Raw genomic sequence first — 11,873 nt, 5'->3', positions numbered from 1 at the left:
TTTATTTAATTCTGTTTTGTTTTATTTCCTGCAAGTTTGTTGTATTTCTAAAAATGGCTAGGCAGTTTCAAAAATCACCAAACTTGACATGGCCACTGTTTGGAATAAATCCAACATGGAACATTTTAGTTTAGGATTATTTGAGCATTTAAAATATTTATTAGCATTTAAATGCCCAAATTGAAATAACTAATGATTTAATTCAGTGACCTTAAGATGACCTAGAAATTTGAGCACCATTTTTGTTAGAGGTTTAGGACCAAGGCAAAGATGATGAACATTTTAGAAGGGCATTTCAGGTTCATTGAAAATATTTTTAGTAAACCCTAGTTGGTTTCAGGGGGGTGTTGGGGGTTCTGTCATCCCCATTTCCAAGTTTGTGATAATTTAAACGTGATGCAAGCACTCTAATGCATGAACTAGCTAGGGTGTAACAAGTAATTTCAAAAAAAATCCTACACACACGCAAGGATCACGGTGATGCATAGAAACGAGAGGGGAGAGTGTTGTCTACTTACCCTCGTAGACTGTAAGCGGAAGCGTTTATCAATGCAGTTGATGTAGTCATAGACCTACACGGTCCGTCCTGATCAAGTACCGAACGTACGACACCTCCGCGTTCAGCACATGTTCAGCTCGAGGACGTCCTCGCCTTCTCGATCCAGCAAGAATGGCGAAGTAGTAGATGAGTTCTGGCAGCACGACGGTGTGGTGACGGTGTTGGTGAAGAACAATCTCCGCAGGTCTTTGCCTAAGCACTACGAAAACTATGACGGAGGATAAACTAGAGGGACGGGGTTGCCGGCACATGACTTGGTGTTTCCTGATGTGTGTTTGGTGCTAGCCATGCCCCTCTATTTATATGCTGAGCCCTGGGGTCGAAACTTGGAGCAAAAGCCTCCTCAAAGTCGGTTTTTCCTGAAAGGCAAGAGTCCCACTCGGACTCCAGGACCAAACGCCACAATCCTTGGCATCTGGCCCAGAGACCATGGGCCTCGGTGTCTGGCCTAGGGCCAGACGCCAGGGTCTTCGGCGTTTGGCCCCCTGGCCTCCGCAAAACTCCTTTTGCACCGACTTATAGCCCCGTGGGCTTGACCCCTTGGCCTAACCATATCATCCGAATCTTTACCTCCGGACCATTCCGGAGTCCTCGTCATGTCCGTGATCTCATACAGGACTCCGAACAACATTCGTCACCAACATACATAACTCATATAAGTGTGCGGACCCTATGGGTTCGAGAACTATGTAGACATGACCGAGACACTTCTCTGGTCAATAACCAATAGCGGAATCTGGATGCCCATATTGGCTCCTACATATTCTACGAAGATCTTTATCGGTCAAACAGCATAACAACATACGTTTGTTCCCTTTGTCATCGGTATGTTACTTGCCCGATATTCGATCGTCGATATCTCAATACCTAGTTCAATCTCGTTACCGGCAAGTCTCTTTACTCATTCCGTAATACATCATCCCGCAACTAACTCATTAGTTACAATGCTTGCAAGGCTTATAGTGATGTGTATTACCGAGTGGGCCCAGAGATACCTCTCCGGCAATCAGAGCGACAAATCCTAATCTTGAAATACGCCAACCCAACAAGAACCTTTGGAGACACCTGTAGAGCAACTTTATAATCACCCAGTTACGTTGTGATGTTTGGTAGCACACAAAGTGTTCCTCCGGTAAACATGAGTTGCATAATTTCATAGTCATAGGAACATGTATAAGTCATGAAGAAAGCAATAGCAGAATACTAAACAATCAAGTGCTAAGCTAAAGGAATGTGTCAAGCCAATCACATCATTCTCCAATGATGTGATCCCGTTAATCAAATGACAACTCATGTCTATGGTTAGGAAACTTAACCACCTTTGATTCAACGAGCTAGTCAAGTAGAGGCATAGTAGTGACACTCTGTTTGTCTATGTATTCACACATGTACTAATTTTCCAGTTAATACATTTCTAGCATGAATAATAAACATTTATCATGATATAAGAAAATATAAATAACAACTTTATTATTGCCTCTAGGGCATATTTCCTTCAGCAGGACCCATGAAGTGGACTCCGAAAGCAGATGCGGCTTTGCAAGAGTTAAAGGCCTACTTGTCCTCTGTGCCCACCTTGGTCGCTCCCAAGCCACAAGAGTCGTTGCTGCTATACTTAGCAGCCACCAAGCAAGTGGTTAGCGTAGCCTTGGTAGTGCAGCGAGAAGTGGATGGAGAAGAAAGTGAGCAAGAACCGGTAGAGCCAGAGAAGGATCAAGCCAGAAATGAGCACGACAGCAAGGGCAACCCCAAGGACACGACAAGGAAGAAAGTGGTGCAGCACCTAGTGTACTTCGTCAGCTCCTTCTTGCAGGGGGCTACATCGAGGTACTCTGGCGTGCAAAAGTTGATCTTTGGTCTCATCATGACCTCAAGGAAACTGCGCCACTACTTCCAAGCCCATGAGATCATGGTTGTTACTCGTTTCCCGTTGCAAAGGATATTTTGAAACCCTAAGGCTACCGGCAGAATAGTGGAGTGGGCTTTGGAGTTATCCAGTTTTGGTTTGAAATTTGAGAGCATGTCGGCAATCTAGAGCAGGGCATTGGCAGAGTTTATTGCAGAATGGACGCCAACCCCTGATGAGGAAGTGCCAAAGACAGTTGTCTCTGGCAAGGAATCGCCCCAAGAATGGATTATGTATTTCGACGGTGCCTTTTCCCTGTAAGGTCTAGGAGCTGGCGTGCTTCTTGTCGCCCCCTCCGGGGAGCACTTGAAGTACGTCGTCCAGATGCATTTTTTCCTGGGAAGAGGCAACCAACAATACAACAGAGTATGAAGGTCTCCTTGCTCGACATCATGGAAGTATTGTGCCAAAAAATTATGACAAAGGTCATCATGTGCAAACAAGGTTCACTCAAAAACAAAGTTCACCGGACAGTATAAAATACCTTCGAGCTTGGTGCACATCTCCTTAGTGAAATCCTCTATGTAGTTCTCCAGAGAGTGCCTCTTCTGAGTAAGTTGGGCAATCTTCTTGCTCTAAGTCTTATTCTCCTGCTCGAAAGAACTCGCCTGGGTCTTTCACTTGTCATCCCACTCGGCTTGTCACTTTTTCAGCCCGGTGATCTCATTCTTCGCTTCCCCAGCAGCAGTCTTCAACGATTTATTCTCCTACTGAAGCTTCTCGACTATGGCCAACTTCTCTTCGGTAGCCATGGTTTTTTCCCTCGCCACCTGTCGTGGGTTTGTCACGGCAGATGTCCTCGTGAAAGGACTTAGTTGTGGAGCCATCGCAACGGGTTAGCTTAAAAGGGGTTAAACCGGACAAGGGGACACGGGAGTTTATACTAGTTCGGCCCCTTCGATGAAGGTAAAAGCCTACGTCTAGTTGTGATTGGTATTGCTAGGGTTTCGAAGGCCAGGGAGCGAATCCGCTTTGTCTGGCTTTCAAGTTGTTGTTGTTTGTCCCTAAACCGCGGCCGAGTTGTCCCTTTATATACATAGGTTGACGCCCACTGGGCTACAAAGTCCTGAAGCCGGTTTATAAACGTATCCGGTTCGGCCTCTCTCTTTCTATCTTACTGTACAAGTTACATGACTAGGTCATTTTACATTTACATACTGTAACTCGCCTTTGGGCCCTCTATAAAGCGCTAGCATCTTTACATCTTCATAGGCTTCTAATCTTCAAAGAGTCAACCCGGCTACATAAGGCTGGTTTACCTCCAGTAGTAATATACCCAACATTAGGCCCCAGATTGGTTTGAACTTGTTCATGTCAATCTTCCACACTTTAGAAAAAATCTTCTCTCTTGTCTTCATTTTTGATCTTGTAAACCACCGTGATGTCATACTTCAAAATTACGATAAACCATCCTGACATCATCCATCTGTTGAGAACCATCCTGATAAACCATCCTGAGATTTCCTTCATTTAATATATATCCAGTTATCGAGGCGACACCTTTATTGACTTATCCATTTTTTGGACTCCTCAATTCCCGCACTTGCCATTTTTCACTTTGCCTTATAAATAGGACCGAGGGATCATTTTCATCGTTTCCCCCCGTGCCTCTTCGCATCGTCTTCCTCACGCCGCTCAGCCTCTGGAACTCCGCCGTCACCGTCAACGTTTGTTTCTGCTCCGACCTCGGCCGCTGCATCGCTCTGAACGCACCAGAGAACTACGGCGCCCTTCCGCTTCCTCACTAGCTCCGGTAAGTTCTCTGCTTTTTTCACCATAGATCTCTTCTAGGGTTTCGATATTCCTCGCAGTTCTTCCGAAGTTCATCAGTGCTATTCTTCCATGTTCTTCCTTTAATAGATGGACACTTCATGCTTGATACATCTCTTACCGTAGCTTACCTACCATGATCATCACAAATCTTTATGCACAAAGAACTGATCTGTCTGTCAAAAATTGCTTCAGTTCTGCACCCCTTTAAGATCCAATTATTTTTGCTTTTCTGTATTATCTCTAGATCCGAAAATTTTATACATCACTGTCAGATCTGTTTCTCCTTGCACCAATATAAGCGATTTGACATTGGATAAATAGTCTATGCCATTAGCCCTCTGATAAACCGGAAGAGCATGTTACCTTCATAATTACGCTCTGGTTTAACAGTGTCTGATCAATCCTGCGCTAGCATTACCTTCTTTCTCATTATACTAGTCTCCGGGTTGTACCATTTATTATATCAGTACGTTTCTTACTCCCTTGTCTCTTGTGTGTGATCATGCATAATTTATAAACCGGCCTTTCATTTTCAGTTTGTTCGCTTTGCAATGGCCAAACAATTCACTGCCTGCAACTGGGCTCGTTCCCGGGTTACGGAGGCTCAACTGGATGAGATGGTTAGCATCGGCTCTCTGCCTAAGAAAACTGAGATCAAATGGTGAGCCCTAGGAACTGAGAATCCTCCAACCCCAAGACAAGGCGAAGTGGTAATCTTTGTTGACCATATAGACCGTGGTTTCAAACTGCCAGGGTCAAAATTTTATCGAGATGTGCTTGCCAGCTTCCAACTGCATCCACAAGATATTGGTCCCAATTCAGTCTCCAACTTATTAAATTTCCAAGTCTTCTGTGAAGCCTATTTACAGGAAGAACCAACTGCAGAATTGTTCTGGGATTTCTTTCACTTAAACCGGCGCACAGAGTTTGTGAATGGCCCGAATACAGAGCTTGGTGGTGTCTCAATTCAAAAGCGGAAAGAAGTGGAATTTCCTCATGCCAAACACCATAGCCACCCAAAGGAATGGAACCAAACATGGTTCTATTGCAGAGACACTTTGCCTGAAGATGAGAATCCCCTCCCCGGCTTCCGAGATCATAGATTATCCAATACTCACCCAATGCCACAACGCCTAAGCTCCTCGGAAAGGGCAAAATACACTCCTCAAATCGCCAAGCTCCGGGCCTTTATGGCAAACGGTTTAACAGGTGTGGATTTTGTACGATGTTGGATATCCTGGAGTATCTTGCCGCTAAGCCGGCGTCCCGGTTTAACGTGCGAAAATACCGGTGAGGTTGACGATCCTCAACGCCACTGCAACATCCAATTATCCGAGGACGAAGTTACTTAAGGAGTAAAGAAAATTCTGAATGAATCAGAACTAGTCTGTAGTCAAACCGGTCTGAATCCCTTCTACACCAAGAACAAACCGCCTGCTGTAAGCATTACACTTCCTCTTCATCTCTAATATCTTTGACTTATACAAGTTGTAACCCTTCTTCTTTATATGTATAGGGTGATGACCCTTTCTGGAAACGAAAATCCATAGAGAAAGCGGCAAAGCCAATTGGAGATAAAGTGGCCAGACCAACCCGCCCGAAGACCAAAGCCGTAAAATGGACATCAAAGCGGAAAACGGCTGGCCGGATTACTATGGAACTTGATGATGATACTGATGACCCAGAAGTTGAGGTAGAACTTGACTCACTTGGCTCTCTTTTTATGCATGTTGTTAACAATGATCTTCCTCGGGAGGAGGCCGAAGCTAGTCAGGCTGAGGACGTAGAGGTAATTACCCTTTCCTCCGGTTCAGACTCTATGCCAACACAAAAAACTCGCCAAACAATCCGGAAAGTAAGCTTTTCTCATCCTCTTGCTCACTTGGATCCAACATTTATTTTGAAGACTCAATAGCATGAGGCTCGCCAGACAACTCGGCACAGTGGCCAACAGGTCACCTCTACCGGTTTACCTGATACTCCGGTTCGGAAGCATCGGTCTGAGGTCTCTCCTACTTCTGACCATTCTTACCCCAAGGCAGGTTATTTCAGACAGCCTCTTAATCCGTCCAATTCAAATTATCAGGTGACACCTCCTTCCTCTTCTGGTGAATCGACAGCAACTCAACTCCCCCCTTTGAAAACTGAGGTTGGGTGAGTTACGAAAAATCTTTCCTTTCAATGCGCCCTACATCTTTTGAACAGGATGTTAACCCTTTTTATTCTGTTTACAGGGCCAAAGCCGGACCCAGCAAGAAAGGTCGGGTCACCAATCCGCCAGAAGACCCTGTTGCTGAAGAAGAAGAACCAAGAGGTGAACCGGAGCAAACAGGTGAACCGGAAGGCCTCCATCCTGAAACAACTTTGGATGATCCGCCCCTTGACGGCCAACATACTGACGAACCCACAGATGTTGAGCCTGCCGCCCCTGATGCTGAACCAGCAGAACCAAACCGGGCTAATCCAATGAAAGACACTGAAATTCCATCATCATCCGCCCAAAATCCTGAAGGCCAAGGCGATGACATTATTATTACTGGAGTAGGCCACAGTTCTCCTGGTCATCCTGTCATTTTGGCTCAGCATAGTGCCAAAGAAGAGCAAATTGCCAGGGATAAAGGTAAATGGAGCAGCGGCTTATCAAACTATGCTCATCTTAACGCTGATGAGCTTCATTCTGGCTTCTTGAACCGTCTGCACTCAAACCGGGATTATGAAGCCGGTTTGGTGAATTTGATGAAAGAACGATATGAGGTAAATTCTTCTCCCTTGCACATTGATTAATAGCTGAAATACTATTCCATGTAGCCCCCAAGAGCCGTTTTATGATTGTCAATCATAAACCGGGTCTTTGTAACACTTTAAGCATCCCATCATTAATCCTTGCCAAGGCGTGTCTTCAATCATAGATAAAACTCATGTTTGAAAAATTAGATAACGTTCTGTAGCATAGCCCCCAAAGGCCGGTTTAACTTGGTAAGTTAATCCGGCTTTTAATCCACACCGCCAGTTTAGAACAAACGTACATTAGCCCCCAAGTGTCAAGGATAATGCTTGCATTGTTCTGGAGACTTGCATAGAAGGTAGTATTTGAGAGCAAATAAGCATTAGCCCCCAAGTATGAAGTGGATAAATTGTTATATGCTTTATACTTAGTGCATATATATATATGTTGTTTTGTTGAACATACCTTCAATGTTGCAGGCTGAACTGAGAAGCAAAGATGCCAAAAACTCTGACTTGCAAGAAAATGTGAAGTCACAACAAGCCGAAGCTGCAAAAGCCAAAGAGGAGCTGACCCAGGCCCTAGCCGGAATGGAAAAAATTGGAAGAATCCTTCAATCAAGATCGTGCTGCATGGGAAACCGAAAAAGCCGGTTTGACCAAAAGAGCCATAGATGCCGAGGAAGCCCTGAAACCGGTGGCTGAAGAACTAGCCGGTTTGAAGCGCCAAATCAATGATATGACCTCTGCTATCTTTGGTAAGTATCTGCTTATGTATGTTGCATCAATCAATGAATCTTAAAACTGACCACGATGTTGAAAAAAAAATCTTTGGCAGGAACTCGGATCACTCATCTTGGTGAAGATATGCGGATGAAGCTCAAAGCGGCATATACATTGGTTGAGCAGCTATACTCTGGATCTCAGCGAGCTATTAGTACAGCAGCTTATAACAAACCGGCGCCAACGTTGATTAAGGAAACCCTTGAGAAGCTGGGCATGTTACCGGCACGTATTGCCGAGTTGAAAAGAGCCACTGCAAGAGCTGGAGCATTAACTGCCCTTATTCGAGCCAAGGCCTGGATTCCAGATCTTGAAGCAGAGGATATCATTAAAGGGTATCCAGGCGTTAAAGAAGATGGTTCAAATTTTGACAATGATGATCTTCGGCGGTTGACCAAATAGATGCGGCCAGCGGCCAGCAAATTAGCTGAAGATACCGATTTGTCCCATTTTCAACCATTTTATGATGCAGAAGGGAAAAGACAGCCGGCTGAGATCCATGAAGTCGAAGAACTTGTGCCTCTGATTCGTAAGCACACTTATGCCCTTGATATTAACCCTTCTGATCTTATCCATGAAGAAGCAGTATTCCAAGCTTTAACCGGAATCGATTGGTCAATGGCTGATTTCCAGCGACTGGGAGGGATGAACAAGTGCGTACACCAACTGATCCGCAACCGTCAAACCGTCGTGATGAAGAGTCCTGATCCGGTCGCCGGTTTATATGGCTACTGTGAAAAACAATGGCACTGTTGAGCCGATTTAAAGCTTCATGTAATAGGATAGCTGAAACTTTGTTTTCTGCCATGCCATCGAGCATGCTTCATAGCCCTTTGTGACAATCTGTGCCGCCCTTCAGGATATATTTTATGCATAGTCCATGATGACTTGCCTTCCCGGGTACAAAAAACTTAAAAGTGTCTAGCGGTTTACCGCTAAACATGTCATAATATCCAAGAAGTATATAGTACTTGAGTTGAATAATCAAATGTTTGTACAAAAAATAATGTACAGAACATACCTCATTGAGTGAGCAAACGTGTATACAGCAAAGGTGTTTAACACCAACCCGATACGTTTGATAATCTCATCTTCATAATTCTGGTCTATCTATTAAACCGGACCGGTATACCTACCAGATTTTCTTCATAACACTAGTGATTTAGTCAAACCATACCGGGTCAGTGACCACCGGTTTATAACTGACCATGAGCCAACAGCTGGTGGTTGGAAAGCAAGCCGGATCAAGGATGCCGGTTTATCAAAAAATACTTATGATTGTCAACAAACAAAATTCAAATAGGAAAATATGCGAGGCTTTTTACGAGCTGCCAGGCTCCAAATCGAGGCGTTTCATGGGCTGCCAAGCCTCGGAGTTAAACCATTTAACAAAGCCTTTTAAGATGGGCCTCCAATTAACAAATCATCGTTTTAACTATGACAAGTTCAGGGTCTGTAAAAGATTGACTTGTCAAACGTTCGATGGGTCATGCCAGGATTACCTGGATAGGAGTGGCTTACTTGATGAAGGCAGGTTAACTCGGGGTTTTAGGTGAATACACCAGGTTTCCAAGCCGTGGCTTGATAGCCAATTACGAGGGTCCTTTCAAACTCTTTGTTGCTTTGCAAAAAAAGCCCCCAAGTAACTTTGTGAGCGATGCTCAGTGTGTGCCTATGTTTGAGTTTGTACAGTGTACAATACTCTCTTTGGCTCCACAAATTTTTCCTTGTGTGGCTGAAATGCCTATCAAGAGGTGTAGCTGTGGTTCAAACATGACCAAGCCCCCTAGTGATTTTCTTTATCTTTATGCAGTTGCTAAATCTGCTTTAACAAAGACTCCGCTTTGTCCGTTAACTTGTAAAAGCACACATGATATAAGAAAGAAAAGATACCCCGCTTATAACGGAGGCTCTGGTTTATTATATGGTATACACTGTCATAACTATGTACAGGTGAAAAAGCCTATGGCTTCAAGTATAGTAAGGCCGAAGGAGAGCTATGTTCCATGGCCGCTTTGTCTCCTCCTCCGATTGACGTGAGTCTTCATGCTCTCGAACATCAATGAGGTAGTAGGATCCGTTGTGCAGATTTTTGCTGACCACAAAGGGTCCTTCCCAAGGGGGGATAACTTATGCATATCAGTCTGATCCTGGATGAGCCGGAGCACCAAATCACCTTCTTGAAAGGTTCTAGTTTTAACCCGGCGGCTGTGATAACGTCGAAGATCTTGTTGATAAATCGCCGAGCGCGCTGCTGCAAGATCCCGCTCTTCATCCAACAGGTCCAGAGAATCCTGACGTGCCTTCTCATTATCAGCTTCAACATAAGCTGCCACACGGGGCGAATCATGACGGATGTCACTAGGAAGAACCGCCTCTGCTCCATAAACCATGAAGAAAGGCCTGTAACCCGTAGACCTATTGGGTGTGGTGTTGATGCTCCATAACACAGAAGGTAGCTCCTCGACCCAACAACCCGGCGTCCGCTTTAAGGGAACCATAAGCCTTGGTTTGATACCCCGCAGAATTTCTTGATTTGCCCTTTCTGCTGACCATTAGATTGGGGGTGAGCCATTAATGCTAGATCAAGCCGGATGTGCTCATGTTGACAGAATTCTTCCATCTCTCCTTTTGACAAGTTAGTGCCATTATCTGTTATAATGCTATGTGGAAAGCCAAACCGGAATATCACCTTTTTGATGAATTGAACCGTTGTGGCTGCATCACACTTGCTGACTGGCTCTGCCTCTACCCATTTAGTGAATTTATCAACTGCTACTAACATATGCGTCTTCTTGTCCTTGGAGCGCTTGAAGGGTCCAACCATATCCAGCCCCCAAGTGGCAAACGGCCATATAATTGGAATCATCCGCAATTCTTGAGCCGGAACGTGCGCATGGCGGGCAAACTTTTGACATCCATCACATCTTTTGACTAAATCCTCTGCATCAGCATGCGCCGTCAACCAGTAAAAACCGTGGCGAAAAGCTTTAGCAACCAACGACTTTGAACCAGCGTGATTGTAACATCCCAAATTTTCAATTTGGAATGTTATACATTAGATCATCTTGCATATCTTATTTTCTTGCATTTTGGTCAATCCTAGAAATTTCACGCAACTCAAGGACCTTCGGAGAGAGTTGGAGATTTCGTTATTTTCATATTTGAGAGTTTTCTCGAATTGAAAAGAGGATCATTTGATTTATTTATTTCATCTTCAATAATTTTTCCGATATCAAAAATATAAGAGAGGGAATAATATGACTTTCCCAAAATTGAGGAAAAATGAAGATTTAATAAATAGATCAAAATTTTGTTTGCCGGAGTTTATTTGCATTTTATTTGGATAGGGAAAAATGCGCGTTTTCAAAAATTGCATTTTAGGCCCGGAGAAAAGTTCATTTTGTTCGGCTCATTTTTAGGAGTCGGGGAAAATTTACTTTAGATTTTCCGGAGTTCGTTTTGTTCTCCTTTTGTTCTTTTTCTGCGCGTGGAACCAGTTTAAAAAAAAGAAGGAATCCCGCCAGGCCAGCCGGGCCAAAGGCCCAGCCAGCCGGCCACCCCAGCCTCCTGCGCGCCCGGCCATCGCCCTGCGCGCGTGCCAGCGCAGGCAGCCAGCGCCCAGGCCGCCGTCGCCCTGGCCGAGTCCCAGCGGGACTTAGGTCGGTTAGCCCCTCCCTTTTCCTTTGTTCCGTTTTCCTTTTTCTTTTAGGATTCCTATTCCTAGTCTATTTCTTGTCCCCTACCCCAAGTCTCCTCTCCCCTCACCTATATAAATACCCCCACACACACCCCCCTCCAACATATCAAATCAAACCCCAAGCACCTCTCCTCCCCAAAGCCGCGCCTCACCGCCGCCGCCCTTGTGCATCGCCGCTGCATAGCCGCCGCCTTAGCCGCGCCGCCGCCACCATAGCCGCGCCCCACCCCACGCCCCTCACCACCGCTGCCGCCGCCCCTCAACCATGCCGCCGCCCTTGTGCATCGCCGCCGCCGCCCAACGCCGCCGTTCGCCGGAGCCGTCTCGCCGGAACCTCGTCGAGGTAGCCACGCCTCTCTTTTTCTTTTCCCTCGGTTCGGTTTTTCTTATAAACCGTTCCGATTCTTTTCTTCTCTTCCGATTCGTTT

The sequence above is a fragment of the Triticum dicoccoides genome, chromosome 2A (assembly GCF_002162155.2).
Source record: "Triticum dicoccoides isolate Atlit2015 ecotype Zavitan chromosome 2A, WEW_v2.0, whole genome shotgun sequence".
Classification (NCBI taxonomy): domain Eukaryota; kingdom Viridiplantae; phylum Streptophyta; class Magnoliopsida; order Poales; family Poaceae; genus Triticum; species Triticum dicoccoides.
The sequence above is the reverse complement of the archived record's forward strand: the minus strand, read 5'-3'. Positions refer to the sequence as shown.